Source organism: Malaclemys terrapin, chromosome 3 (assembly GCF_027887155.1).
Source record: "Malaclemys terrapin pileata isolate rMalTer1 chromosome 3, rMalTer1.hap1, whole genome shotgun sequence".
Classification (NCBI taxonomy): Eukaryota; Metazoa; Chordata; order Testudines; family Emydidae; genus Malaclemys; species Malaclemys terrapin.
Genome location: NC_071507.1, coordinates 200,067,831 through 200,095,808, shown reverse-complemented (window position 1 = coordinate 200,095,808; position 27,978 = coordinate 200,067,831).

Sequence of the window (27,978 nt, the reverse complement as noted above, 5' to 3'; positions counted from 1 at the left end):
CTGAGTGTCTGCTGCTGGGACAGTTGGTCAGTTTGACCGTGTGCTTGATTGCTTGCTTGTTTGTTTGAAAAGTGTGAATTGGGAGTGCTTTGTTCCAGCTGGGCCTTGAGTGGGCCTGACTGGTATATAAGGGCAGTCAGCAGCGAACCAGCTGAGCGGCGAACAGCAGAGGCTAACAGCGGGAGTTTGCCTGGGAGCTGTCCGAGAGGAGGTACGCTAAGTGCTGCATTAGGGGGGCTGTGTTGGTGAGTATCTGAGTGTCTGCTGCTGGGACAGTTGGTCAGTTTGACCGTGTGCTTGATTGCTTGCTTGTTTGTTTGAAAAGTGTGAATTGGGAGTGCTTTGTTCCAGCTGGGCCTTGAGTGGGCCTGACTGGTATATAAGGGCAGTCAGCAGCGAACCAGCTGAGCGGCGAACAGCAGAGGCTAACAGCGGGAGTTTGCCTGGGAGCTGTCCGAGAGGAGGTACGCTAAGTGCTGCATTAGGGGGGCTGTGTTGGTGAGTATCTGAGTGTCTGCTGCTGGGACAGTTGGTCAGTTTGACCGTGTGCTTGATTGCTTGCTTGTTTGTTTGAAAAGTGTGAATTGGGAGTGCTTTGTTCCAGCTGGGCCTTGAGTGGGCCTGACTGGTATATAAGGGCAGTCAGCAGCGAACCAGCTGAGCGGCGAACAGCAGAGGCTAACAGCGGGAGTTTGCCTGGGAGCTGTCCGAGAGGAGGTACGCTAAGTGCTGCATTAGGGGGGCTGTGTTGGTGAGTATCTGAGTGTCTGCTGCTGGGACAGTTGGTCAGTTTGACCGTGTGCTTGATTGCTTGCTTGTTTGTTTGAAAAGTGTGAATTGGGAGTGCTTTGTTCCAGCTGGGCCTTGAGTGGGCCTGACTGGTATATAAGGGCAGTCAGCAGCGAACCAGCTGAGCGGCGAACAGCAGAGGCTAACAGCGGGAGTTTGCCTGGGAGCTGTCCGAGAGGAGGTACGCTAAGTGCTGCATTAGGGGGGCTGTGTTGGTGAGTATCTGAGTGTCTGCTGCTGGGACAGTTGGTCAGTTTGACCGTGTGCTTGATTGCTTGCTTGTTTGTTTGAAAAGTGTGAATTGGGAGTGCTTTGTTCCAGCTGGGCCTTGAGTGGGCCTGACTGGTATATAAGGGCAGTCAGCAGCGAACCAGCTGAGCGGCGAACAGCAGAGGCTAACAGCGGGAGTTTGCCTGGGAGCTGTCCGAGAGGAGGTACGCTAAGTGCTGCATTAGGGGGGCTGTGTTGGTGAGTATCTGAGTGTCTGCTGCTGGGACAGTTGGTCAGTTTGACCGTGTGCTTGATTGCTTGCTTGTTTGTTTGAAAAGTGTGAATTGGGAGTGCTTTGTTCCAGCTGGGCCTTGAGTGGGCCTGACTGGTATATAAGGGCAGTCAGCAGCGAACCAGCTGAGCGGCGAACAGCAGAGGCTAACAGCGGGAGTTTGCCTGGGAGCTGTCCGAGAGGAGGTACGCTAAGTGCTGCATTAGGGGGGCTGTGTTGGTGAGTATCTGAGTGTCTGCTGCTGGGACAGTTGGTCAGTTTGACCGTGTGCTTGATTGCTTGCTTGTTTGTTTGAAAAGTGTGAATTGGGAGTGCTTTGTTCCAGCTGGGCCTTGAGTGGGCCTGACTGGTATATAAGGGCAGTCAGCAGCGAACCAGCTGAGCGGCGAACAGCAGAGGCTAACAGCGGGAGTTTGCCTGGGAGCTGTCCGAGAGGAGGTACGCTAAGTGCTGCATTAGGGGGGCTGTGTTGGTGAGTATCTGAGTGTCTGCTGCTGGGACAGTTGGTCAGTTTGACCGTGTGCTTGATTGCTTGCTTGTTTGTTTGAAAAGTGTGAATTGGGAGTGCTTTGTTCCAGCTGGGCCTTGAGTGGGCCTGACTGGTATATAAGGGCAGTCAGCAGCGAACCAGCTGAGCGGCGAACAGCAGAGGCTAACAGCGGGAGTTTGCCTGGGAGCTGTCCGAGAGGAGGTACGCTAAGTGCTGCATTAGGGGGGCTGTGTTGGTGAGTATCTGAGTGTCTGCTGCTGGGACAGTTGGTCAGTTTGACCGTGTGCTTGATTGCTTGCTTGTTTGTTTGAAAAGTGTGAATTGGGAGTGCTTTGTTCCAGCTGGGCCTTGAGTGGGCCTGACTGGTATATAAGGGCAGTCAGCAGCGAACCAGCTGAGCGGCGAACAGCAGAGGCTAACAGCGGGAGTTTGCCTGGGAGCTGTCCGAGAGGAGGTACGCTAAGTGCTGCATTAGGGGGGCTGTGTTGGTGAGTATCTGAGTGTCTGCTGCTGGGACAGTTGGTCAGTTTGACCGTGTGCTTGATTGCTTGCTTGTTTGTTTGAAAAGTGTGAATTGGGAGTGCTTTGTTCCAGCTGGGCCTTGAGTGGGCCTGACTGGTATATAAGGGCAGTCAGCAGCGAACCAGCTGAGCGGCGAACAGCAGAGGCTAACAGCGGGAGTTTGCCTGGGAGCTGTCCGAGAGGAGGTACGCTAAGTGCTGCATTAGGGGGGCTGTGTTGGTGAGTATCTGAGTGTCTGCTGCTGGGACAGTTGGTCAGTTTGACCGTGTGCTTGATTGCTTGCTTGTTTGTTTGAAAAGTGTGAATTGGGAGTGCTTTGTTCCAGCTGGGCCTTGAGTGGGCCTGACTGGTATATAAGGGCAGTCAGCAGCGAACCAGCTGAGCGGCGAACAGCAGAGGCTAACAGCGGGAGTTTGCCTGGGAGCTGTCCGAGAGGAGGTACGCTAAGTGCTGCATTAGGGGGGCTGTGTTGGTGAGTATCTGAGTGTCTGCTGCTGGGACAGTTGGTCAGTTTGACCGTGTGCTTGATTGCTTGCTTGTTTGTTTGAAAAGTGTGAATTGGGAGTGCTTTGTTCCAGCTGGGCCTTGAGTGGGCCTGACTGGTATATAAGGGCAGTCAGCAGCGAACCAGCTGAGCGGCGAACAGCAGAGGCTAACAGCGGGAGTTTGCCTGGGAGCTGTCCGAGAGGAGGTACGCTAAGTGCTGCATTAGGGGGGCTGTGTTGGTGAGTATCTGAGTGTCTGCTGCTGGGACAGTTGGTCAGTTTGACCGTGTGCTTGATTGCTTGCTTGTTTGTTTGAAAAGTGTGAATTGGGAGTGCTTTGTTCCAGCTGGGCCTTGAGTGGGCCTGACTGGTATATAAGGGCAGTCAGCAGCGAACCAGCTGAGCGGCGAACAGCAGAGGCTAACAGCGGGAGTTTGCCTGGGAGCTGTCCGAGAGGAGGTACGCTAAGTGCTGCATTAGGGGGGCTGTGTTGGTGAGTATCTGAGTGTCTGCTGCTGGGACAGTTGGTCAGTTTGACCGTGTGCTTGATTGCTTGCTTGTTTGTTTGAAAAGTGTGAATTGGGAGTGCTTTGTTCCAGCTGGGCCTTGAGTGGGCCTGACTGGTATATAAGGGCAGTCAGCAGCGAACCAGCTGAGCGGCGAACAGCAGAGGCTAACAGCGGGAGTTTGCCTGGGAGCTGTCCGAGAGGAGGTACGCTAAGTGCTGCATTAGGGGGGCTGTGTTGGTGAGTATCTGAGTGTCTGCTGCTGGGACAGTTGGTCAGTTTGACCGTGTGCTTGATTGCTTGCTTGTTTGTTTGAAAAGTGTGAATTGGGAGTGCTTTGTTCCAGCTGGGCCTTGAGTGGGCCTGACTGGTATATAAGGGCAGTCAGCAGCGAACCAGCTGAGCGGCGAACAGCAGAGGCTAACAGCGGGAGTTTGCCTGGGAGCTGTCCGAGAGGAGGTACGCTAAGTGCTGCATTAGGGGGGCTGTGTTGGTGAGTATCTGAGTGTCTGCTGCTGGGACAGTTGGTCAGTTTGACCGTGTGCTTGATTGCTTGCTTGTTTGTTTGAAAAGTGTGAATTGGGAGTGCTTTGTTCCAGCTGGGCCTTGAGTGGGCCTGACTGGTATATAAGGGCAGTCAGCAGCGAACCAGCTGAGCGGCGAACAGCAGAGGCTAACAGCGGGAGTTTGCCTGGGAGCTGTCCGAGAGGAGGTACGCTAAGTGCTGCATTAGGGGGGCTGTGTTGGTGAGTATCTGAGTGTCTGCTGCTGGGACAGTTGGTCAGTTTGACCGTGTGCTTGATTGCTTGCTTGTTTGTTTGAAAAGTGTGAATTGGGAGTGCTTTGTTCCAGCTGGGCCTTGAGTGGGCCTGACTGGTATATAAGGGCAGTCAGCAGCGAACCAGCTGAGCGGCGAACAGCAGAGGCTAACAGCGGGAGTTTGCCTGGGAGCTGTCCGAGAGGAGGTACGCTAAGTGCTGCATTAGGGGGGCTGTGTTGGTGAGTATCTGAGTGTCTGCTGCTGGGACAGTTGGTCAGTTTGACCGTGTGCTTGATTGCTTGCTTGTTTGTTTGAAAAGTGTGAATTGGGAGTGCTTTGTTCCAGCTGGGCCTTGAGTGGGCCTGACTGGTATATAAGGGCAGTCAGCAGCGAACCAGCTGAGCGGCGAACAGCAGAGGCTAACAGCGGGAGTTTGCCTGGGAGCTGTCCGAGAGGAGGTACGCTAAGTGCTGCATTAGGGGGGCTGTGTTGGTGAGTATCTGAGTGTCTGCTGCTGGGACAGTTGGTCAGTTTGACCGTGTGCTTGATTGCTTGCTTGTTTGTTTGAAAAGTGTGAATTGGGAGTGCTTTGTTCCAGCTGGGCCTTGAGTGGGCCTGACTGGTATATAAGGGCAGTCAGCAGCGAACCAGCTGAGCGGCGAACAGCAGAGGCTAACAGCGGGAGTTTGCCTGGGAGCTGTCCGAGAGGAGGTACGCTAAGTGCTGCATTAGGGGGGCTGTGTTGGTGAGTATCTGAGTGTCTGCTGCTGGGACAGTTGGTCAGTTTGACCGTGTGCTTGATTGCTTGCTTGTTTGTTTGAAAAGTGTGAATTGGGAGTGCTTTGTTCCAGCTGGGCCTTGAGTGGGCCTGACTGGTATATAAGGGCAGTCAGCAGCGAACCAGCTGAGCGGCGAACAGCAGAGGCTAACAGCGGGAGTTTGCCTGGGAGCTGTCCGAGAGGAGGTACGCTAAGTGCTGCATTAGGGGGGCTGTGTTGGTGAGTATCTGAGTGTCTGCTGCTGGGACAGTTGGTCAGTTTGACCGTGTGCTTGATTGCTTGCTTGTTTGTTTGAAAAGTGTGAATTGGGAGTGCTTTGTTCCAGCTGGGCCTTGAGTGGGCCTGACTGGTATATAAGGGCAGTCAGCAGCGAACCAGCTGAGCGGCGAACAGCAGAGGCTAACAGCGGGAGTTTGCCTGGGAGCTGTCCGAGAGGAGGTACGCTAAGTGCTGCATTAGGGGGGCTGTGTTGGTGAGTATCTGAGTGTCTGCTGCTGGGACAGTTGGTCAGTTTGACCGTGTGCTTGATTGCTTGCTTGTTTGTTTGAAAAGTGTGAATTGGGAGTGCTTTGTTCCAGCTGGGCCTTGAGTGGGCCTGACTGGTATATAAGGGCAGTCAGCAGCGAACCAGCTGAGCGGCGAACAGCAGAGGCTAACAGCGGGAGTTTGCCTGGGAGCTGTCCGAGAGGAGGTACGCTAAGTGCTGCATTAGGGGGGCTGTGTTGGTGAGTATCTGAGTGTCTGCTGCTGGGACAGTTGGTCAGTTTGACCGTGTGCTTGATTGCTTGCTTGTTTGTTTGAAAAGTGTGAATTGGGAGTGCTTTGTTCCAGCTGGGCCTTGAGTGGGCCTGACTGGTATATAAGGGCAGTCAGCAGCGAACCAGCTGAGCGGCGAACAGCAGAGGCTAACAGCGGGAGTTTGCCTGGGAGCTGTCCGAGAGGAGGTACGCTAAGTGCTGCATTAGGGGGGCTGTGTTGGTGAGTATCTGAGTGTCTGCTGCTGGGACAGTTGGTCAGTTTGACCGTGTGCTTGATTGCTTGCTTGTTTGTTTGAAAAGTGTGAATTGGGAGTGCTTTGTTCCAGCTGGGCCTTGAGTGGGCCTGACTGGTATATAAGGGCAGTCAGCAGCGAACCAGCTGAGCGGCGAACAGCAGAGGCTAACAGCGGGAGTTTGCCTGGGAGCTGTCCGAGAGGAGGTACGCTAAGTGCTGCATTAGGGGGGCTGTGTTGGTGAGTATCTGAGTGTCTGCTGCTGGGACAGTTGGTCAGTTTGACCGTGTGCTTGATTGCTTGCTTGTTTGTTTGAAAAGTGTGAATTGGGAGTGCTTTGTTCCAGCTGGGCCTTGAGTGGGCCTGACTGGTATATAAGGGCAGTCAGCAGCGAACCAGCTGAGCGGCGAACAGCAGAGGCTAACAGCGGGAGTTTGCCTGGGAGCTGTCCGAGAGGAGGTACGCTAAGTGCTGCATTAGGGGGGCTGTGTTGGTGAGTATCTGAGTGTCTGCTGCTGGGACAGTTGGTCAGTTTGACCGTGTGCTTGATTGCTTGCTTGTTTGTTTGAAAAGTGTGAATTGGGAGTGCTTTGTTCCAGCTGGGCCTTGAGTGGGCCTGACTGGTATATAAGGGCAGTCAGCAGCGAACCAGCTGAGCGGCGAACAGCAGAGGCTAACAGCGGGAGTTTGCCTGGGAGCTGTCCGAGAGGAGGTACGCTAAGTGCTGCATTAGGGGGGCTGTGTTGGTGAGTATCTGAGTGTCTGCTGCTGGGACAGTTGGTCAGTTTGACCGTGTGCTTGATTGCTTGCTTGTTTGTTTGAAAAGTGTGAATTGGGAGTGCTTTGTTCCAGCTGGGCCTTGAGTGGGCCTGACTGGTATATAAGGGCAGTCAGCAGCGAACCAGCTGAGCGGCGAACAGCAGAGGCTAACAGCGGGAGTTTGCCTGGGAGCTGTCCGAGAGGAGGTACGCTAAGTGCTGCATTAGGGGGGCTGTGTTGGTGAGTATCTGAGTGTCTGCTGCTGGGACAGTTGGTCAGTTTGACCGTGTGCTTGATTGCTTGCTTGTTTGTTTGAAAAGTGTGAATTGGGAGTGCTTTGTTCCAGCTGGGCCTTGAGTGGGCCTGACTGGTATATAAGGGCAGTCAGCAGCGAACCAGCTGAGCGGCGAACAGCAGAGGCTAACAGCGGGAGTTTGCCTGGGAGCTGTCCGAGAGGAGGTACGCTAAGTGCTGCATTAGGGGGGCTGTGTTGGTGAGTATCTGAGTGTCTGCTGCTGGGACAGTTGGTCAGTTTGACCGTGTGCTTGATTGCTTGCTTGTTTGTTTGAAAAGTGTGAATTGGGAGTGCTTTGTTCCAGCTGGGCCTTGAGTGGGCCTGACTGGTATATAAGGGCAGTCAGCAGCGAACCAGCTGAGCGGCGAACAGCAGAGGCTAACAGCGGGAGTTTGCCTGGGAGCTGTCCGAGAGGAGGTACGCTAAGTGCTGCATTAGGGGGGCTGTGTTGGTGAGTATCTGAGTGTCTGCTGCTGGGACAGTTGGTCAGTTTGACCGTGTGCTTGATTGCTTGCTTGTTTGTTTGAAAAGTGTGAATTGGGAGTGCTTTGTTCCAGCTGGGCCTTGAGTGGGCCTGACTGGTATATAAGGGCAGTCAGCAGCGAACCAGCTGAGCGGCGAACAGCAGAGGCTAACAGCGGGAGTTTGCCTGGGAGCTGTCCGAGAGGAGGTACGCTAAGTGCTGCATTAGGGGGGCTGTGTTGGTGAGTATCTGAGTGTCTGCTGCTGGGACAGTTGGTCAGTTTGACCGTGTGCTTGATTGCTTGCTTGTTTGTTTGAAAAGTGTGAATTGGGAGTGCTTTGTTCCAGCTGGGCCTTGAGTGGGCCTGACTGGTATATAAGGGCAGTCAGCAGCGAACCAGCTGAGCGGCGAACAGCAGAGGCTAACAGCGGGAGTTTGCCTGGGAGTTCGCCTAGGGAGAGCGCACTGAGGCTTTCATCTGCAGGTTTCTCCGAGTCGTTCCTGCAACAGTTGAGGAAGTTCTTAAGAGGACGGTGATATGGAAGGTGAGCGATCAGCTGTTGTAACCTGCACAGGTTGTGCCATGTTTGTCTTTCTTCCGCAGGACAGAAGCGACTTTGTCTGCACAAAGTGCAAGCTGGTCTCCATATTGGAGGAGAAGGTTCGAGGGCTGGAGAAACAAGTATCAACTCTGCGTTGCATAAGGGAAAATGAAGATTTCCTGGACAGACGTCAGGAGATGCTTCTACGGCCACAATGTTCTGAAGATTCAGAGCAGGCGCAGCAGGGACAGAAGGATTGTGAGGAGGTTTGGCAGCATGTGACCTCCAGAAGAAGAAAGAGGAGCGTCCATGCACCAGCAATGGAGATACAGGTGAGGAATCGTTTCCATGTTCTCTCTACAGGTGCTAATGCGGAGAGTGGACTAGATGGCCCATCTGAGGGAAGGGAGCAGAAGGAGACTCCACCGATTGGAAGGCAAAAGATGCACTGTCCTAGGGATGGGGGTTCCACGACCACCACTCCCAAGAGGAGGAGGAGGGTGGTGGTGGTCGGGGACTCCCTCCTCAGGGGGACTGAGTCATCTATCTGCCGCCCTGACCGGGAAAACCGAGAGGTCTGCTGCTTGCCAGGAGCTAGGATACACGATGTGACGGAGAGACTGCCGAGACTCATCAAGCCCTCGGATCGCTACCCCTTCCTGCTTCTCCACGTGGGCACCAATGATACTGCCAAGAATGACCTTGAGCGGATCACTGCAGACTACGTGGCTCTGGGAAGAAGGATAAAGGAGTTTGAGGCGCAAGTGGTGTTCTCGTCCATCCTCCCTGTGCAAGGAAAAGGCCGGGGTAGAGACCGTCGAATCGTGGAAGTCAACGAATGGCTACGCAGGTGGTGTCGGAGAGAAGGCTTTGGATTCTTCGACCATGGGATGGTGTTCCAAGAAGGAGTGCTAGGCAGAGACGGGCTCCACCTAACGAAGAGAGGGAAGAGCATCTTCGCCAGCAGGCTGGCTAACCTAGTGAGGAGGGCTTTAAACTAGGTTCACCGGGGGAAGGAGACCAAAGCCCTGAGGTAAGTGGGGAAATGGGATCCTGGGAGGAAGCACAAGCAGGAGAGCGCAACAGGGGAGGACTCCTGTCTCATGCTGAGAAAGAGGGACGATCGTTGAGTTATCTTAAGTGCCTATACACAAATGCAAGAAGCCTGGGAAACAAGCAGGGAGAACTGGAAGTCCTGGCACAGTCAGGGAACTATGATGTGATTGGAATAACAGAGACTTGGTGGGATAACTCACATGACTGGAGTACTGTCATGGATGGATATAAACTGTTCAGGAAGGACAGGCAGGGCAGAAAAGGTGGGGGAGTTGCGTTGTATGTAAGAGAGGAGTATGACTGCTCAGAGCTCCGGTATGATACTGCAGAAAAACCTGAGAGTCTCTGGATAAAGTTGAGAAGTGTGAGCAACAAGGGTGATGTCGTGGTTGGAGTCTGCTATAGACCACCAGACCAGGGGGATGAGGTGGACGAGGCTTTCTTCTGGCAACTAGCAGAAGTTGCTAGATCACAGGCTCTGGTTCTCATGGGAGACTTTAATCACCCTGATATCTGCTGGGAGAGCAATACAGCGGTGCACAGGCAATCCAGGAAATTTTTGGAAAGTGTAGGGGACAATTTCCTGGTGCAAGTGCTGGAGGAACCAACTAGGGGCAAAGCTTTTCTTGACCTGCTGCTCACAAACAGGGAAGAACTAGTAGGGGAAGCAAAAGTGGATGGGAACCTGGGAGGCAGTGACCATGAGATGGTCGAGTTCAGGATCCTGACACAAGGAAGAAAGGAGAGCAGCAGAATACGGACCCTGGACTTCAGAAAAGCAGACTTTGACTCCCTCAGGGAACAGATGGGCAGGATCCCCTGGGAGAATAACATGAAGGGCAAAGGGGTCCAGGAGAGCTGGCTGTATTTTAAAGAATCCTTATTGAGGTTGCAGGAACAAACCATCCCGATGTGTAGAAAGAATAGTAAATATGGCAGGCGACCAGCTTGGCTAAACAGTGAAATCCTTGCTGATCTTAAACGCAAAAAAGAGGCTTATAAGGAGTGGAAGATTGGACAAATGACCAGGGAGGAGTATAAAAATATTGCTCAGGCGTGCAGGAGTGAAATCAGGAAGGCCAAATCACACTTGGAGTTGCAGTTAGCAAGAGATGTTAAGAGTAACAAGAAGGGTTTCTTCAGGTATGTTAGCAACAAGAAGAAAATCAAGGAAAGTGTGGGCCCCTTACTGAATGAAGGAGGCAACCTAGTGACCGAGGATGTGGAAAAAGCTAATGTACTCAATGATTTTTTTGCCTCTGTCTTCACGCACAAGGTCAGCTCCCAGATTGCTGCACTGGGCAGTACAGCATGGGGAGAAGGTGACCAACCCTCTGTGGAGAAAGAAGTGGTTCGGGACTATTTAGAAAAACTGGACGTGCACAAGTCCATGGGGCCGGATGCGCTGCATCCGAGGGTGCTAAAGGAGTTGGCGGGTGAGATTGCAGAGCCATTAGCCATTATTTTTGAAAACTCATGGCGATCGGGGGAGGTCCCAGATGACTGGAAAAAGGCTAATGTAGTGCCCATCTTTAAAAAAGGGAAGAAGGAGGATCCGGGGAACTACAGGCCAGTCAGCCTCACCTCAGTCCCTGGAAAAATCATGGAGCAGGTCCTCAAGGAATCAATTATGAAACATTTAGAGGAGAGGAAAGTGATCAGGAACAGTCAGCATGGATTCACGAAGGGGAAGTCGTGCCTGACTAACCTAATTGCCTTCTATGATGAGATAACTGGCTCTGTGGATGAGGGGAAAGCAGTGGATGTGTTATTTCTTGACTTTAGCAAAGCTTTTGATACTGTCTCCCACAGTATTCTTGCCACCAAGTTAAAGAAGTATGGGCTGGATGAATGGACTGTAAGGTGGATAGAAAGCTGGCTAGATCGTCGGGCTCAACGGGTAGTGATCAATGGCTCCATGTCTAGTTGGCAGCCGGTTTCAAGTGGAGTGCCCCAAGGGTCGGTCCTGGGGCCGGTTTTGTTTAATATCTTTATTAATGATCTGGAGGATGGTGTGGACTGCACTCTCAGCAAGTTTGCAGATGACACTAAACTAGGAGGCGTGGTAGATACACTAGAGGGTAGGGATCGGATACAGAGGGACCTAGACAAATTAGAGGATTGGGCAGAAAAAAACCTGATGAGGTTCAACAAGGACAAGTGCAGAGTCCTGCACTTAGGACGGAAGAATCCCATGCACTGCTACAGACTAGGGACCGAATGGCTAGGTAGCAGTTCTGCTGAAAAGGACCTAGGGGTCACAGTGGACGAGAAGCTGGATATGAGTCAACAGTGTGCTCTTGTTGCCAAGAAGGCTAACGGCATTTTGGGCTGTATAAGTAGGGGCATTGCCAGCAGATCGAGGAACGTGATCGTTCCCCTTTATTCGACATTGGTGAGGCCTCATCTGGAATACTGTGTCCAGTTTTGGTCCCCACACTACAAGAAGGATGTGGAAAAATTGGAAAGAGTCCAGCGGAGGGCAACAAAAATGATTAGGGGTCTGGAGCACATGACTTATGAGGAGAGGCTGAGAGAACTGGGATTGTTTAGTCTCCAGAAGAGAAGAATGAGGGGGGATTTGATAGCAGCCTTCAACTACCTGAAGGGGGGTTCCAAAGAGGATGGAGCTCGGCTGTTCTCAGTGGTGGCAGATGACAGAACAAGGAGCAATGGTCTCAAGTTGCAGTGGGGGAGGTCCAGGTTGGATATCAGGAAAAACTATTTCACTAGGAGGGTGGTGAAACACTGGAATGCGTTACCTAGGGAGGTGGTGGAGTCTCCTTCCTTGGAGGTTTTTAAGGCCCGGCTTGACAAAGCCCTGGCTGGGATGATTTAGCTGGGAATTGGTCCTGCTTTGAGCAGGGGGTTGGACTAGATGACCTCTTGAGGTCCCTTCCAACTCTGATATTCTATGATTCTATGATTCTATGAATGAAGTGCTGGTTGCACAGCAATGACTTCAGTATCCTTGCCTTGGACTCTTGCCCTCAGCTAAAGCCGGGCCTACTTGGCTCAGCTAACCACAATGCCCGATGAACACTTCGACTGCTCACCTGTGCTAAGTACTGTGAAAACCTGATCCTTGTCTGTGACAGCAGTACGGCCCCATCTCCCTCTGAGCATTACTGCTCCTGTCTATGGCACTTATAAGTAGAGCCCTGTGTCTGTTTGCAAATGCAAAATAAAATGAAAAACTCACCCACCACCATGGATCCTATGGTTCCTGTCCCACAGCGCTGGGCCCAACTCCCTGCCCTGGGCATTGCAACCTGTACACAGGGGTCACAGCACTGCTTGGGTTTGGCGGCCCCCACCCCCTCCATCCTGCCCGGGGGCACCGCAGGTCCAATTTTGACTAAATGACATCCACGCACTCAAATTCATGACCGGGGGGCAGCCAGGCCAAACCTAAGCTGTGACCCCATGTGCCAGGTTGCAACATCTGGCGCGGGGAGTTGGACCCAGTCCTGTGGAACAGAAACTACGTCTGCAACCCGCCCCAGGGCCTTCCGCCACCCCTCCCCCCGGGCAAGACCCAACCCCCTCCAGGGGGAAGGACCCAACTCCCCCAGGGCCTCCCTTCTCCCCCTTGGGGACAGGACCCGATCTCTCTGCCAGCCGGGCCTGCCATCCCCACCCTCCCCAATCCCGGGGCAGGACGTGACTTTGCTTCCCCCAACACCTCCCCCTCCCCATCTGGCTAAAATGGATAAAATAAAATAACACAAAATCCCTGAAAAATAAAACAAAATTGTATACAAGATAAAGACGGCCACCAGGCGCTACTTATAAGCTCGCATCACTGGAGTAGCTAAGTACCTCACAGCCTTGCATAGATTTATTGTCAGAAACCTTCATAATTTATCATTATACAGATGTGGAAGTGAGACACCCCCAAGCCCAAGCTCGTATGGGAATTCTATGACAGAACAGGGACTCCTACCCAGGTGGGCCACGTCCCAAATGACGGCCCCAGCCATGGGACCATCCTTCCTCCCAGCTATCAGGGATGCCCCTTGGCAGGAGTGATACGGCCTTGTTAGAGGCACTGAGTGGCAGACGCAGTGAGCTCACTGCCATTGGTGTCACTGTTGGGAAAAGCAGCAGTATTGTACTTTTGGGGAGTGACACTGAAGGAAATATCATCTCCAGGTACCTGGTATACAGTGTGCCCTGGAGAGCTGGGTAGTGTGGGGATACCTCTGGGCAACAAGGAAGGTGTGTTATCCCATTACCTGCACCTCCCTAACCTCAGGGTAGTTAGAGGGCTTTACAACATCTGCCATCAAGCCATTTTGTGTACAGCCAGTGCAGTGATACTCAGGCCTCAGTGGTGCAGGAGCCAAATTAGCGACCAACATTACCCAAAAGAGTGGTTAATTCAATATCATGTGCTGCAAAGAACCGCAGGAGATGCATTAAAGAGCCACTTGTGGCTCCCGAGCCTCAGTCTGAGTCTCACTGATCCAGTGACTATTTAACTCAAGAAAAGTTTAAGAAGTTGTGCAGCGTGCAGAACCATAAGACTATAAGAACGACCATACTGGGTCAGATCAATGGTCCATCTAGCCCAGTATCTTGTCTCCCAATAGTGGCCAATGCCAGGTGCTTCAGAGGGAATGACCAGAACAGGTAATCATCTAGTGATTCATCCCATCACCCATTCCCAGCTTCTGCAAAATCCCATTGGCTAACTCTGAGGTCCTGTAATAACAACGGGACCCTCCCTTCCTGCAAGGCAGCTGGGATTGTAAAGGACCAGGGCTGCACAGAGCACGGTGTGAGAAAGGAACCACCAGGCAAGTGAGATCGTGAGACTGGTTTGCGCTGGGCACACATCTGGAGAAGACTCAGAGTTAGAAAGCAGTTTTGTTTTATTTCAGTGGTTTGCAATCTCGTTTTCCATCACACGCTTCATCACCTTTCATTTAACCTATCACTACATAGTCTTTAAAAACAACAACCCAAACAATGTTCAAAGACAATTTGTCCTGCTTGCAAAGAAAACCACCCAACTATATACAGCCAGACACATTTTATACAACTGTGGAAATGCCATATTGTTCATAATCCCTCAGCCTCAACTCCCCACTGAAAGAGAGCAGCTATAATCCCCCCTGGGCTGCTGACACGCGTTATCTTCCCAGCCAGCAAAAATGTGAAGGCTTTTTATCTGCCATTAGCATGCGTCCCTGTGGCAAAAGGAGAGGGCAGTTGCAAGATTTAACAGGCAAGTGATTCCTATCAGCCAAAGGGAAACGTAAACTTTTGTAGCAGAGCAGGGGTGAGAAACATAATCACAATGTATCCTTTTTCAGCGGTACACTCCATTCACAAAAACTCCGGGTTCTTGAGGGAGAGAAGACAGGAGTGGGAATCAGTGAAAAAGATATAGTTCAACAACATAAGTCTCTGGGTCCAATCCTGGAACACTTACTCATGGAAATAGCCCCACTGAAGTTGACAGAGTTGTTTGTGTGATTTGGACATAACAGGATTGCGCTATTACATGGGTGGATGTGCACGCTTTGGGCATTACGATGATACACAAAAGGGGTAGAATTCAAATATTCGCACAGGTTTTCTGTTTCATAGGAACGCGGTTGACTTCAGTGTAAATACAAGTTAAAAATCATTTTGTCACCCAATGTCCCCCTTCCAATGTTTGTGGTTTTACGGTTGCATTTTTAAAAATACACTTCTAATAGGATGTTCTCCCAGCTGTCTCTAATGTAGGATGTTCTCCCAGTTGTGTCTGATGTAGGATGTTCTCCTGATGTCTGCTTTTGTCTACTTAGTTACAAGGGATTAATTCACAATCATAAAATTGGTGTGTCATAGGACACCACCGTAGTAATAAAAATGACCGATGAGATGTGCTGTTTGTCTCTGAACCAAAAAGCAAGTACCAGAGTGCTTGCTGGCTCCAGCTGTGCAAGGCACTTAAGCACATGCCTAACTTTAAGCATGTGAGTAGTTAATGGGACTAGTCATGTGCTTGAAGTTAAGCACATGCTTAAGTGCCTTGCTGGATCAGGATCATTGGCAGCAGACTGAAGGATCTGGAAAGGGGAAGTAGGAGCTCTGGAAGGAATAGCTAAACATTGCTCATGCCTGTCTGTTTGTGCTTCTTTAACCTGCTTGTAGACGTGAGAGTGTACAGGCTAAGCCTTCTCTATTTGTCTTCAATTCTCTTGCTCAGTCTGAGACTTGAAACTCTGGGTCCGAGCCAGCAAACATGCATGTGAATGACTGATGTGATAGTCCCACTTACTACAAAGAGATGACCTCGGTGAATAAAGTTAGTGCGGTGTTCTTCAGTTCTCAGCAGAAATGGGGACCGTGCAGTCTTGGACTCTGGAAGATCCATACATTGGATTTCATCACCTTTGCAGTCACAACATAGTTCCAACATTCCGGTGTTTTCTGCTGGTGACATGCAACCACAAACTTGACTTCAGACTGTGTGGCAGTGAATCAATATTCATGTAGGGTGCAAGTCACCTCTGTGCAGAGGCCCAGCATGACGTATATGCACCACTTCATTCATACTTGGGCCCTCTAAATAGGGCTTAAGTGGGACTTCTGTCATGCACAGACCCTTGCACAGGAGTGTAATTTACCCCTATAGACCAAGGCACATATTCACTTGAGATGTAAGAACTGAGACCATCTGGTGTAACACTGGGTTCTTATAAAATGCAAGTATGTTTTTGGGACAGGGAGGGTCAGGTTATCTGATTTTTCTACATTTTTAAGCCCAGATTCAGCAAAGCATTTACGCACAAGCTCAGCTTTAAGCATGTGCTGAAGTCAATTAATTGTATCTGATTTAGAAAATAATCTTGTAAGTGATGCTTTGAGGCCTTATTTGAATGTGGTTTGCAGATAGCTGCACAAAATTGCCCACACACATTTTAGCCATTTTGTTTAAGGCATTTTCACACTTTACCAATTTTTCTTTTTTCTGTGAATTTTGGTAAAATGGCTTTGCGTATCCCAAAGACGTGTAAAAATTTATATTTTCATATGCTTCTGAGGCAGTGTCACCTCCTCTTGGAAATGGTTCTGTTTCTATTCAGAAAAGAAGTATGAAATTTAGCTATGTTTTCCCCCAAACAGGACCTTGGATCAAGCTTGTTTTGAAAAGTTCCAGCTTCTGTTGTGACTATTTCATACTCCTCTAGTTGGTACTTTTAGTGGCACTGGGCAAATCTCCTACACTTTAAAGTTGAATTTGGTCAGTTATACTGGGGAAATAAATTATAGGACAAATACTGAGAGGTACTAAGCAATTGCAACTGCTTTTGATTTCAGAAGCACGGTGCCTCTTAGAATATTGTATGAGGGACCTTAGATCAGGGTAAAATGCTTAAATACGAGGACAATGAGCGCAGTAGAAATAGATGGCTGGGTAGAGCTTGGCTCTACTAAACTGATCCTGCAAGGCATTGAGTGCTTCATTGAAAGGTCAATGGGAACTAAGATCACTCCACATCTCACAGCATCATGCCCTATCCTGGAGAACATCTTAGTAGGGATAAGGAATGGACATTTATGCAGGCTCTCAGCAGACTTTGGCAAATGATCCAGATGGTGTCAGGGTTCCACAGTTTATCAGTATTTGCAAAAGGATTATGTGCAATACATCAAGGCATCCTGAAGTCAGTCACGACGAAGCCCAGCTGAGACACAGATTACACAGGAAGAAAACAACAGGGCAAGCTAAAGAGTTGGAATAAGAGGGAAAACACACACATGACAGCAGCTCCCCAAACCCACGTTTCTCTTAAACCTCCTCAGTCTACTGAACATGTTGATCAGCCCTCTAGCAATGAGAGTGAGCAAGCTCGATTTTACACATTTTACGTACAGGATTCCAACAGAAGGTTACATGTTTAACTCAGTTAATAGACATGCCCGTTAGGGTGATCTGACTCATTGGTAATACTGGAATACGTAACGAAAATATATATTAAAAAAAAGCCCAGTCTTTGATTAGCAGCTCTAAAAGTCCAAGTCGTCTTGGTCAATCTCATTGCCATTTTCTGCCTTCTTTTTAGTCTCCTGGCCATTATTGGTGTTTTCATTGTTTTGGGGGTCAGCGTCATCAGCACCATTCTTCTCACCATCTACAGGACTGGTGCATGAGGATGGTCTGTCCTCCTCCTCCTCATCGTCCTCCTCGCTGTCAGGATACATCTTTGCAGGCTTGCTGCCTCCATCGCTGTTAGCCTCCCTGTCAGGGTCCTCGTTCAGATTCCCATCATCTCTGCACTCTCCTTCGCTTCCATCCTCTGACCCTTTCTGGGATTGCTGCGAATAGTTTCCCATGGAGGAGTTACAGGAGAAGGCGGCTGCTTTGGTCAGAGTCTCTGGCTCTTTGCTGCAGTCTCGGTCTCCTGTCGCATCAGAGGCCATCTCAGGAACCTCGCTGTGCCTTGCCTCTCTGTCTTCATCGTTATCTTGCTTAGGTTCGTCACCGGCTGCTTCTGCTGCCTCATCACCATTCTGTGCACACTCAGTATCTCCTTCACTTTCATTTTCCTCCTCGGCTGCTGGTGCTTCTGAACATGCCTCGCATTCCACCTCTGGGCTTGCTTCTTCCACAGCCTCATCCCCAGCATCGGCCTGGGGCTCTTGTTCATCTTCTTCGTTTCTGCCTGTGGCTGCTTCTTCTGAGTCCTCAACAGCATCAGAGACTTCAGCATTCTCTTCACATTCAGATGCATTCTCTTTGTTATCGTCCCCATCGACCTCGCCCGCGGCCTCCTCCACTCCGCCCTCAGTCTCCTCTTCAGCTTTGGGTTCTTCCTCACTTTTCTGATCTTCATTTTGTGTTTCTTCTTCTTCTTTCTCCTCCTCTTCCACTTCGCCATTCCCCTCTTCCTGTTTCACTTCCTCTTCCTCATTCCCCTCTTTCACTTCCTCTTCTGCATTCCCCTCTTCCTCATCCCTCTCTTCCTGTTTCACCTCCTCTTCCTCATCCTCCTCTTCCTCTTTCACTTCATCTTCCTCCTTTGTTTCCTCCTCCACTACTTCTTCCTCCTCCTTCTCTGCTTCTTCTTCCTCCTCCTCCATCACCACCTCACAGTTTTGATTATCTGAAATTTCATCTCCCTCAGCAGGAGCTGCTGTTTCATCTTCATTCACTTCCTGTTCTCCTTGCTCATCGGTTTCATGTTGTTCTGGCTCTTTCTCGTCATCCGCATCCGGTTCCTGCTCAGGGTGGTCAGGTTCATATTCACCGTCCTCCTCATTTGGGTTGGTCTCCTCTTCTGCCTCTTGCATGTGCTCACTGGGAATCACCTCTCTGTCCTGAACTGCTTCTGAGGCACGGTCCACCATCTTGTTTTCAGTTCCATTTCCCCTCAGGATTTGCTTTAAGTCAAATGCCTTCATGACTGGGGCATTGGCTGCCACCATCGGGTTTCTTATAGGCTTAGACGCCATTTTCTTCCTTATGCAGGTATCACAGGGGCAGTATTCTTCTTCACTTGGTTGTTCACTAACATCATCGGCAAGAGCTGAACTGAAACCAAAATCCTCCTCGTCAATGTCAAATGATAAGTCTGTCGTCCCCGGTTGCTTACTCTGGGTCATATTCCGGTCATTAAAGAGAGACCTATTACGCATGGTCTGCAGCCGTTGTCTTCTCTGCTCTGTCTGGATTGTTGACTCACGCCTGAGTGTTTCATCTGGAGGCCTTGGAGTCCTCTGCCCTGCTCTGCTTTTGATCTTCCTTAGCTCCTTTTCTATGCTCTTTTGTATTCTTTTACTCACTTCGTCCTTCAGCTCCGATATCATTTTATCCAGCAGTTCATTGTTCTCTAAGTTCCACCTGATCTTGAACTCATTCATAGCACTGATATAGTGAGTCATGAACTCCTTCTCGATTTTCTTTAGCAGCCTCAGCACCCAGACTGGGTTGGGGTCAACTGATTTTTGCTGGGCGATGGAGTATGTTTTCACACTGGTTTCTGGGATTTCCTTGACATTGGCTTCCTGATCACGGGGAGAACCCTCCCCTACCTCCTCTTCCAAATTGGATTCAGCTTCTTTCTCACCATCAGCATCATCAGCATTTGCATCAATTGCAGCAGTGTTGCTTGGTTGCTCAGTTGCCTCATCAGTATTCGCTTCCGGAGGGATTTCATCTCCAGCTTCAGCGTCTGCTTCTCCCTCATTTTCATCTAATTTGCTGTTTTCTTCCACTTCATTTTCGCCCCCTTCGCCATTTTCACAGTTACTACCCTGATCATCTTTATTGGGGTCTGCTTCAGCTCTCCCCTCTGGAGAGTCCGCTCCGGTAGACTCTGCTTCTGCTTCCTCTTTGGACTTTGAGCAGGATGTTGAAGGCCGAGAACACTCTTCTCCTTCTTTACCCTGTTCCTCGGTCTCACTCAGTTCAGGTTCATTCTCTAAACTTGCCCCCTCGTCAGCTGATTTGGACTTAACTTTCTTCTGGGGCAATAAGGTGCAATCTCTGGCACTGGCCACACTTCCCTCTCCTGAGTCACCAGAACCGCTACTGACATCAACCCCGGAAGATGACATTGGAGTGAAGTCTTTGTATGTTGAGTTCTGGTCTTTAAAGCCTGAGCTCATCTTTGTCTGGTCACTTCCTGATTGGCCTGAACTCGGACCGCCTTTTTCCACTGTGCATCCAAACCACAGGGCCTGAAAAATGTTCAGCAGTTCTGTATATCTAGGCTTATTCAAGCATTTTGGCTTATCCGATGGACCTAATGGCTCTTCATCAAGGAGCTGTAGACTGGCAAGACAAGTGATCAGAATATTGGCAGAGTTACTGAGCTTCCTCCCCATGGTGGGGGACACTTCAGGCAAACTGTTTGAGCGGTCAAATTTTGCTTCTTGTTTTGAACTGAGCAATGCCTTCATTATCTGCACCGAAGTCTGGATAGTGCTTGGCAAGTCCTTTTTGTTATTATTTTGGCTTGAGGTCTCAATGGAATGGCTGCATTCTGCTTGATTGGTTTCAGCTCCTTCTGACGTCACCCCAGAAGTCTTCTCCTCTTTGGGGCATTCTTCTGCCCCCTCATTAACAGCATTGGCTTCAGCTGCCTCTTTTTTCATTTCCTTCTCTACACCATTTTCACCTTCCCCTGCATCCTCTTTCTCAGCGGCTTCCTCTTCTGAGATTTCTTGATTATTTGCACAGTTTGATATTTCGGTGGTTGTCTCTGCACATTCCTCCTCCCCATCATCCTCCATTTCATATTTCATAAGCAATGTCTCTTGAGGAATTTTGCTTAGCCACTCCTGGACAACTTCTTCTGGAGATGTATTTGGCAGGGCAGAAGGTGCTAAATCACGATCATCTTCCTCTGGTGCACTGGCCTCAATTAATTTATCTTTCATTTTCTCTTTGCAAGAACCACCATCCTTTTTTTGCTTGTCATCTGAGTTATTTTCTGCTGCTTTCATTGTATTAGTTTCCGCTGATTTAGACCCCGAAGAAGTTGGTCTGGAAGAGTCGACTACTTCTTTCTGCTCTTTGTCCTCAGTCAGCATTGACTCAGTGCATGCGCTGGTGCTGGAGGAATTCTTAAATACAGCCGATCGTATTTTTTTGCTGCTTGGCTTTCCTTTTGGTGGGGCTGGGCAGTGCAAACTGTACATCGAGGCAACCTCTGATCCCGATGCTCTGCTAGAATTTTCCACCTCAGCATGAAGATTCTTCATTTTTTTCCTCCTGGGTTTGGATGATCGTGTCACACCGGATTGTGAACAGCCATCATTGCTTGTTCTGAACATCTCTGTCTCGGCACATTGGCCCTGGATGTCTGAGTAAGAAGAGACTCTTGAACTTGGGGGATATCCATTCCCAGGCTCAGTGGTCTGATCGTATTTTGAGCATAAAGACTCTGACATGCTTCCATGTCTTGAGCTTGAGGTCTCGGAACTAACTGTGGCATTTCCCTCTCCATCATTTCTATTAGAATTTGACAAACTTGAGGAAGGGGATGACATCTTACCCCTCTCTTCGGATTGGCTTCCCTGTCTGGTGCCTTTTGAAGACTTACTGTAGCACTTAGAGGTGCTGCTTGTGCTTTGGTCCTCGTTATTAATAGGAGGTGCAGCTGCTTCATTCATAGATGATGTGCTTGAAGGAAGAGAGTCTGAATGAGACGCGTGGTTTCCGAGAGAATTTTTGTTGATTTCACAAGAACTTTTGGAGTAGTTAGATGCCTTGCTGTTTGATCTTGAAACTTCTGCATGGAGAGAATTTTTCTTCTTTTTCTTAGAAGTTGATCCAAGTGATGACATGGACATTTCAGAACGTGCATCCAGATGAATCTTACTGGGCTTGCTTCTCTTTGATGTTCTGGAAGAACAGGAGGCATTGCACACAAGTATTTCATCACTGTCACTCCTCCTGCTATTCCCATCACAAGCTTTGGAATGGGAAGATCCTTCGGTAGAACCTCTTTCACATTCGCTGAAGTCATCTTTGAGCGAGTCACTGGACACCATTTGTGCTGATACTGAACCGACTTCATTGTCTTCTTGTTTTGCTTCCTTCTCTTCAGCATCTTCCTTAGGGCAGGACTCACTGGAAAAGGAAGAGATCACTGGATCATTGTCAGAATGTTTGTCCTGGTCGCTCTTTGCTCTTGGCACACTGTACTTGCTAGAGCTGCTGTAAACACGATGGGCAGAACTTGAGCACGCAGCAAGATCTTCTTCTTCTGCCTTTTTCAAACTGCAGGGTGACATGGTCCTTGCCATACTACTAGTTTCCTCACACATACTCTTCTTACTTTGTCTGGAGCGCAGAGATGACCTGGACAAGCTACTTCCAACCCGGCTGCCTTCAATTTCATCCATTTCCTCCTTTGAACACGTCACTGAAGAAACTTCCATGCAGTTTTCATCCTCGTTCTGTGAATCGGTCTTACTGACCTCGGCTTCCTCAACAGCTTCTTCAGTATCCAGGTTGTTTTCACAACTTGAATGTGAGACTGGCCCTAATGATGATGCTTGTCGGCTACTGCTAGTGTTCATCCGGGTGTATTCCTGTGACTCTTCTCCATTGGAGGCAGCTGTAGACAAAGCGCTTCGATAGTTACACTTTTTAATGTTACAGTACTCCACCCTGTTTTCTATAGTCTCTGAATAGCATGAAGACTCCTGCACAACGTGCTCAGAATATTCTTCACTGGATGTGGTGTGGATGCTTTCCACGGAGGTCATCTTTTTGCGGACTACCCTCCTATGGGAAGACGTGCTGGAGCATGAAGACCGTGTGTGCCAAGTTTTCCTTATATCAGGCTCCTCTTTCTGGGAAGTATGCATGGGATTCTTCCAGATGTCATAGTCCTGGTGCTGCTTGCCACAGCTGTGGCAATTAGTTTCCTCAGATTCTGACTCATCGAATTTTGAGATGTAGGAATCAGCATCGCAGGGATATAATGAATCTTCCGCCTCTGAGCTGACTTCTAGGTTCATTTTCTGCATGGGGTCCACTCCATTGTCTTCCTCTACCCCTGACTCTTCACAGGGCGTCTTACTCATCAAATTGGACTTCTTGATCTGTGTGGACCACTGAAGAGTCTCGTCATTCAGTAAACGAAAGCGAACTTTCATCTCGACAGACAGGCTGCCATCCTTGTTCACGTGCACTCGTTTTTCAATGTCATCGTTGACTAAGGAGTGCACCAGGTCTCCAGCTTTTCCATGTGGACAGTTGTTTGGGAAAGGAGCACCGTTCTCCGGTGATGCGTTGAGACCATTTGCGTAGGACTTTTCTGACGATAAGGAAAATCTCATTGACCTGTTGCTGGAAGCCGATCTTGGGTGGATGACGCTTTTTTTGGCTTTCAGTCCAAAGTTCACTGGAATTGAGAAAAAGAAAATAAAACAAAGAGGGAATAATGAGAATTCATGTAAAGGTAACATGAAACATCCAGGGCCAAATCCTCAGCTGGGGTAAATAGACATAGCTCCATTGAAGTCAGTGATGCTATGCCAATTTATACCTGGACATAGTTAACAGAAGTGCCACAAACTGTAACTACAGAATGAATAGCTCCTACTGAAAGCTTCTATTCTTTAGCTTTCCTTTTTAAGTCTAGTTTAAATTACAAATGTTTTGGTAATGCCTTTTATTCTATCCCACGGTGCAGAAAAGAGCATGCCCAACAATGATTTCCCCCCATTTTGTTTAATTGCAAATACGCATTTCCCTAAATATGTTTTCTTTCTTATTAAGCCTAAGGGTACCTGCACTGAGGAACTGCCCAAGCCTTTAGACAAATGTCTGGGTACCTGACAATTATTCTGTATTGTTTGCTGATCCACCTGAATGCTGACAAATGTACGTAGGGCAGAGCACACATTGGTGGGTGCACCATATGGGTACATTACTTTGAATAATAATAATGCTTATCAGGATTAATGGGGCCAAAATGAAGATGTGTATATTGGTGTTAATTGCATATCGGCATGAAAGTACAAGTGGGCGTAAGAGGTCTGATCAAGTGCTGAATACATACAAAAGACACAGAAAAGGAAACACACCTAAGAACATAGGCACCGGCTTCCTCCTTTCCCTGGGAGTGCTCAACTGCCCCTCAGCGTTAATGCAAACTAGGAACCTTTTCGTTTGCACCTGCTGGATCCACACGGGAAAGTTACAGTGTAGCACTTAGGTGCGCACTGCTATTCTCACCCCTGGAGTCTGAACTGCACAGCAGGGTAGACAAGCCCTAAGCCTCAAAAAGGTGATATAAAGCCTGTCAAGTATCATTCCCCCATTTCACAGATAGGGAAATGGAAGTCAGAGAGGTTGAACTCAAAGCTAGCATAAGCAAGCCCCTCAAATTAGACACCTAATGAAATGGCCTGATTTTCAGCCACAGCTCCCAGTGAAGTCAAATGGGAAAATATTGACAAGTAACAGAAGGACTTGGGGGCAGGGGATACGTAGGGAAACACAAGGGCTTTGGGGAGACAGAGGCAGGAAAAGAGGAAGTTGAAGAAGGGAAGGGAGGAGGCAGAGATGCAGGGGAGGGGAAGTTAGGCAGAGAGGGGGCATGTGGAAAGGAAACAGAGGAAGAGGTGCAGGGGCAAATTCAAAAAGAAGAAGCCAGAGAGAACAAGGGGAAAGTGGAAATATTTAAGAGTGGTTAAATTATGCAAAGAAAGTGATGTGCATGCATTGAATGTGCACATTAGATCATTACAACATGTGCATATAATCTCCAGAATTCTAGTTGTCCAGAGGGACAGGTATGGAATGGCTGACAGCCCTGGAGCGAGCTGTCTGGGACAACGCAGCTCACCGTCTTTCTTACTTCCGTTCTTTTCACTGATGTTGTTGCCACTGGATTGGGAAGCCAGGCCAGGGAGCTTCTCGGCAGAGTGCTTCCGCGAATTCTCAATGACTAGTGGTTTAAACGGCTCCCGGCCTACGCACACCAGCACGCTTGGGCAGTGGAGCAGAGCCTGCATGCTGTCGATCTGGAGGGAAGAAAACATCTGCTGAGTCACAACACGCTTGTGGGCCAGAACAATCGTCAAATATGTAACCGGTTATAAAGAGGATGGTGATCAATTGTTCTCCGTGTCCACCAAGGAGAGGACAGGAAGGAATCCGCTCACTTTACAGCAAGGGAAATTCAGGTTAGATACACCTCTACCCTGATATAACGCGACCCGATATAACACGAATTTGGATATAACGTGGTTAAGCAGTGCTCCGGGGCGGGAGGGGCTGCGCTGCGCACTCCAGCTGATCAAAGCAAGTTCGATATAACGCGGTTTCACCTATAACACGGTAAGATTTTTTGGCTCCCGAGGACAGCGTTATATCGGGGTAGAGATGTATTAGGAAAAACTTTCTGACTACAAAGCTAATTCAGTGGTGAGACAGGTTACCCAGGGAGGCTGTGGAATCCCTGTCACTGGACGTATTTAAAACCAGTTTAGACAAACACCTGTCCGGAATGGTTCTAGGTTTACTTGATCCTGACCTTTTGAGAACCCATCCAGCCCTATGTTTCTATGATTCTGCCAGCTTTGTTTCACCTTCCAGACCCAGGTAGGACATAATGGAACCCACTTATACTAACATCACTTGTAATGATAGGACTTCTAGCAGGGGTGAGTAAGAGCCTCCAATCATTTCAGGGCACTCCAACGGACTTGCTTCTGAGCACATACCCAGTGTGATAAATGGGGGTGGGGTAGCTCCCTTTTATGAACACCCAGCCAGCCAGTTAGGTATAAAATCCCGCTTAGTAGCTGTTCTCTACTTGCTTTACCTGTAAAAGGTTAAAAAGTTTTAGCCTTTCCATTGGCTCTTTTGGTCAGGTGAACATAAGAACGGCCCCACTGGGTCAGACCAAAGGTCCATCTAGCCCAGTATCCTGTCTTCCAACAGTGGCCAATGCCAGGTGCCCCAGAGGGAATGAACAGAACAGGTAATCATCAAGTGATCCATCCCCTATTACTCATTCCCAGCTTCTGGCCAACAGAGGCTAGGGACACCATTCCTGCCCATCCTGGCTAATAGCCATTGATGGACCTATCCTCCATGAATTTATCTAGTTATTTTTTGAACCCGGTTATGGTCTTGGCCTTCACAACATCTTCTGGCAAGGAGTTCCAAAGGTTGACTGTGCATTGTGTGAAGAAATACTTCCTTTTATTTGTTTTAAACCTGCTGCCTATTAATTTCATTTGGTGACCCCTAGTTCTTGTGTTATGAGAAGTAGTAAACAACACTTCCTTATCTACTTTCTCTACACCAGTCATGATTTTATAGACCTCTATAATATCCCCCCTTAGTCATCTCTTTTCCAAGATGAAAAGTCTCAGTCTTATTAATCTCTCCTCAGACAGAAGCCATTCCATGCCCCTAATAATTTTTGTTGCCCTTTTCTGAACTTTTTCCAATTCCAATACATCTTTTTTGAGATGGGGCAACCACATCTGCACACAGTATTCAAGATGTGGGCGTACCATGGGTTTATATAGAGGCAATATGATATTTTCTGTCCTATTATCTATCCCTTTCTTAATTATTCCCAGCATTCTGTTCGCTTTTTTGACTGCACATTGAGTGGATGTTTTTAGAGAACTATCCACAATGACTCCAAGATCTCTTTCTTGAGTGGTAACAGCTAATGTAGACCCCACCATTTTATATGTATAGTTGGGATTATGCTTTCCACTGTGCATTACTTTGCATTTATCAACATTACATTTCATCTTCCATTTTCTTGCCCAGTCACCCAGTTTGGAGAGAGCCTTTTGTAGCTCTTCGCAGACTGCCTGGGTCTTAACTATCTTTAGTAATTTTGTATCATCTTCAATATTTGCCACCTCACTGTTTACCCCTTTTTCCAGATCATTTATGAATATGTTGAATAGGACTGGTCCCAGAACAGATCCCTGGGAGACGCCACTATTTACCTCTCTCCATTCTGAAAACTGACCATTTATACCTAGGGAGGTCCTGGAAACTTCTTCCCTGGAAGTTTTCAAAAGGAGGCTGGATAGCCATCTGTCTGGGATGGTTAGACACAACAAATCCTGCATCCTGGCAGGGGGTTAGACTAGATGATGCTTGTGGTCCCGTCTAACCTTAGGATTCTATGATCTGTGACAGGTGTTTGCCAACCTGCTCTTAAAAACTTCCAATGATGGGGATTCCACAGCCTCCCTCAAAAGCCTAGCCAGTTATTCCCAGTTTTGTAGTTGTACATTTGATTTTTCCTTCTTTAGTGGAAGTACTTTGCACTTGTCTTTATTGAATTGAATCAGAGCAATTCTCCAATTTGTCAAGGTCATTTTGAATTCTAATCCTGTTCCCCAGAGTGCTTGCAACCCCTCCAAGCTTTGGGTCATCTTCAATTTTTATAAGCCTATAAGTCATAAGCATACTCTCCACTTCATCTCCACTTTTAAGCATATACTCCACTCCAAGTCATTAATGAAAATACTAAATAGTACCAGACCATGGATTAACACTTATGGGACCCCCACTAGATACGTCCTCCCAGTTTGACAAAGAACCATTGATAACTACTCTTTGAATATGGCCTTTCAACCACTTGTGCATCCTCAACCACATTTCCCTAGTTTGCTTATGAGAATGTCTCATGGGACTGTGTCAAAAGACTTACTAAAATCAAGATACATCACATCTACAGATTCCCTGCTATCCACTAGGCCAGTAACCCTGTCAAAGAAGGAAATTAGGTTGATCTGGCATGATTTGTTCTTGATAAATGCATGCTGGCTATACCCGATAACCCTATTATCCTCTAGGTGCTTACAAATCGATTATTTAATAATTTGTTCCAGGATCTTTCCAGGTATCAAAGTTAGGCTGACTGGTCTAGAATTCCCTGGGTCCACTTTGTTCCCCCTTTTAAAGATAGATACTATGTTAGCCCTTCTCCAGCCCTCTGGGACCTCACACTTACTCCATGGGCTCTCAAAGATAATCACTAACAGCTCCAAGATTGCTTCAGCTAGTTCCTCAAGTACCCTAAGATGAATTTCATTAGGCCCTGCTAGCTTGGATACATCTAACTAAAGTAAATATGTTAACCTGTTCCCTCTCTCCCCCTTTTGGCTTGATCTAGTCCATGATCTAGTCTGATCTTCTGCATAGAATCATAGAATATCGGGGTTGGAAGGGACCTCAGGAGGTCATCTAGTCCAACCCCCTGCTCAAAGCAGGACCAACCCCAACTAAATCAATATTTATGCATATTACAGGCCAGAGAATTTCACCCAGTGAATCCTGCATTGTGGTGTATTGAAAACTGCATAACAATTATACACTACCACTTTAAATTTGCCTGGTCCTGCTTCCTGTAGGGAAGTTGCGTGATCTGGCGGGTCTTCAGCAGTCAGTCTGCAAAGAGCCAGCCTAGAGAAAAGTGGGGTGAGTTGGTAAACAGCCAGCATTCTCTGTATGTGTGGGTTTGGTTCTTGAGAGTTAAGGTTCTAGATTTTGAGAAATAAAGCTCTCTTACATTGCAACCATCCGGAATGA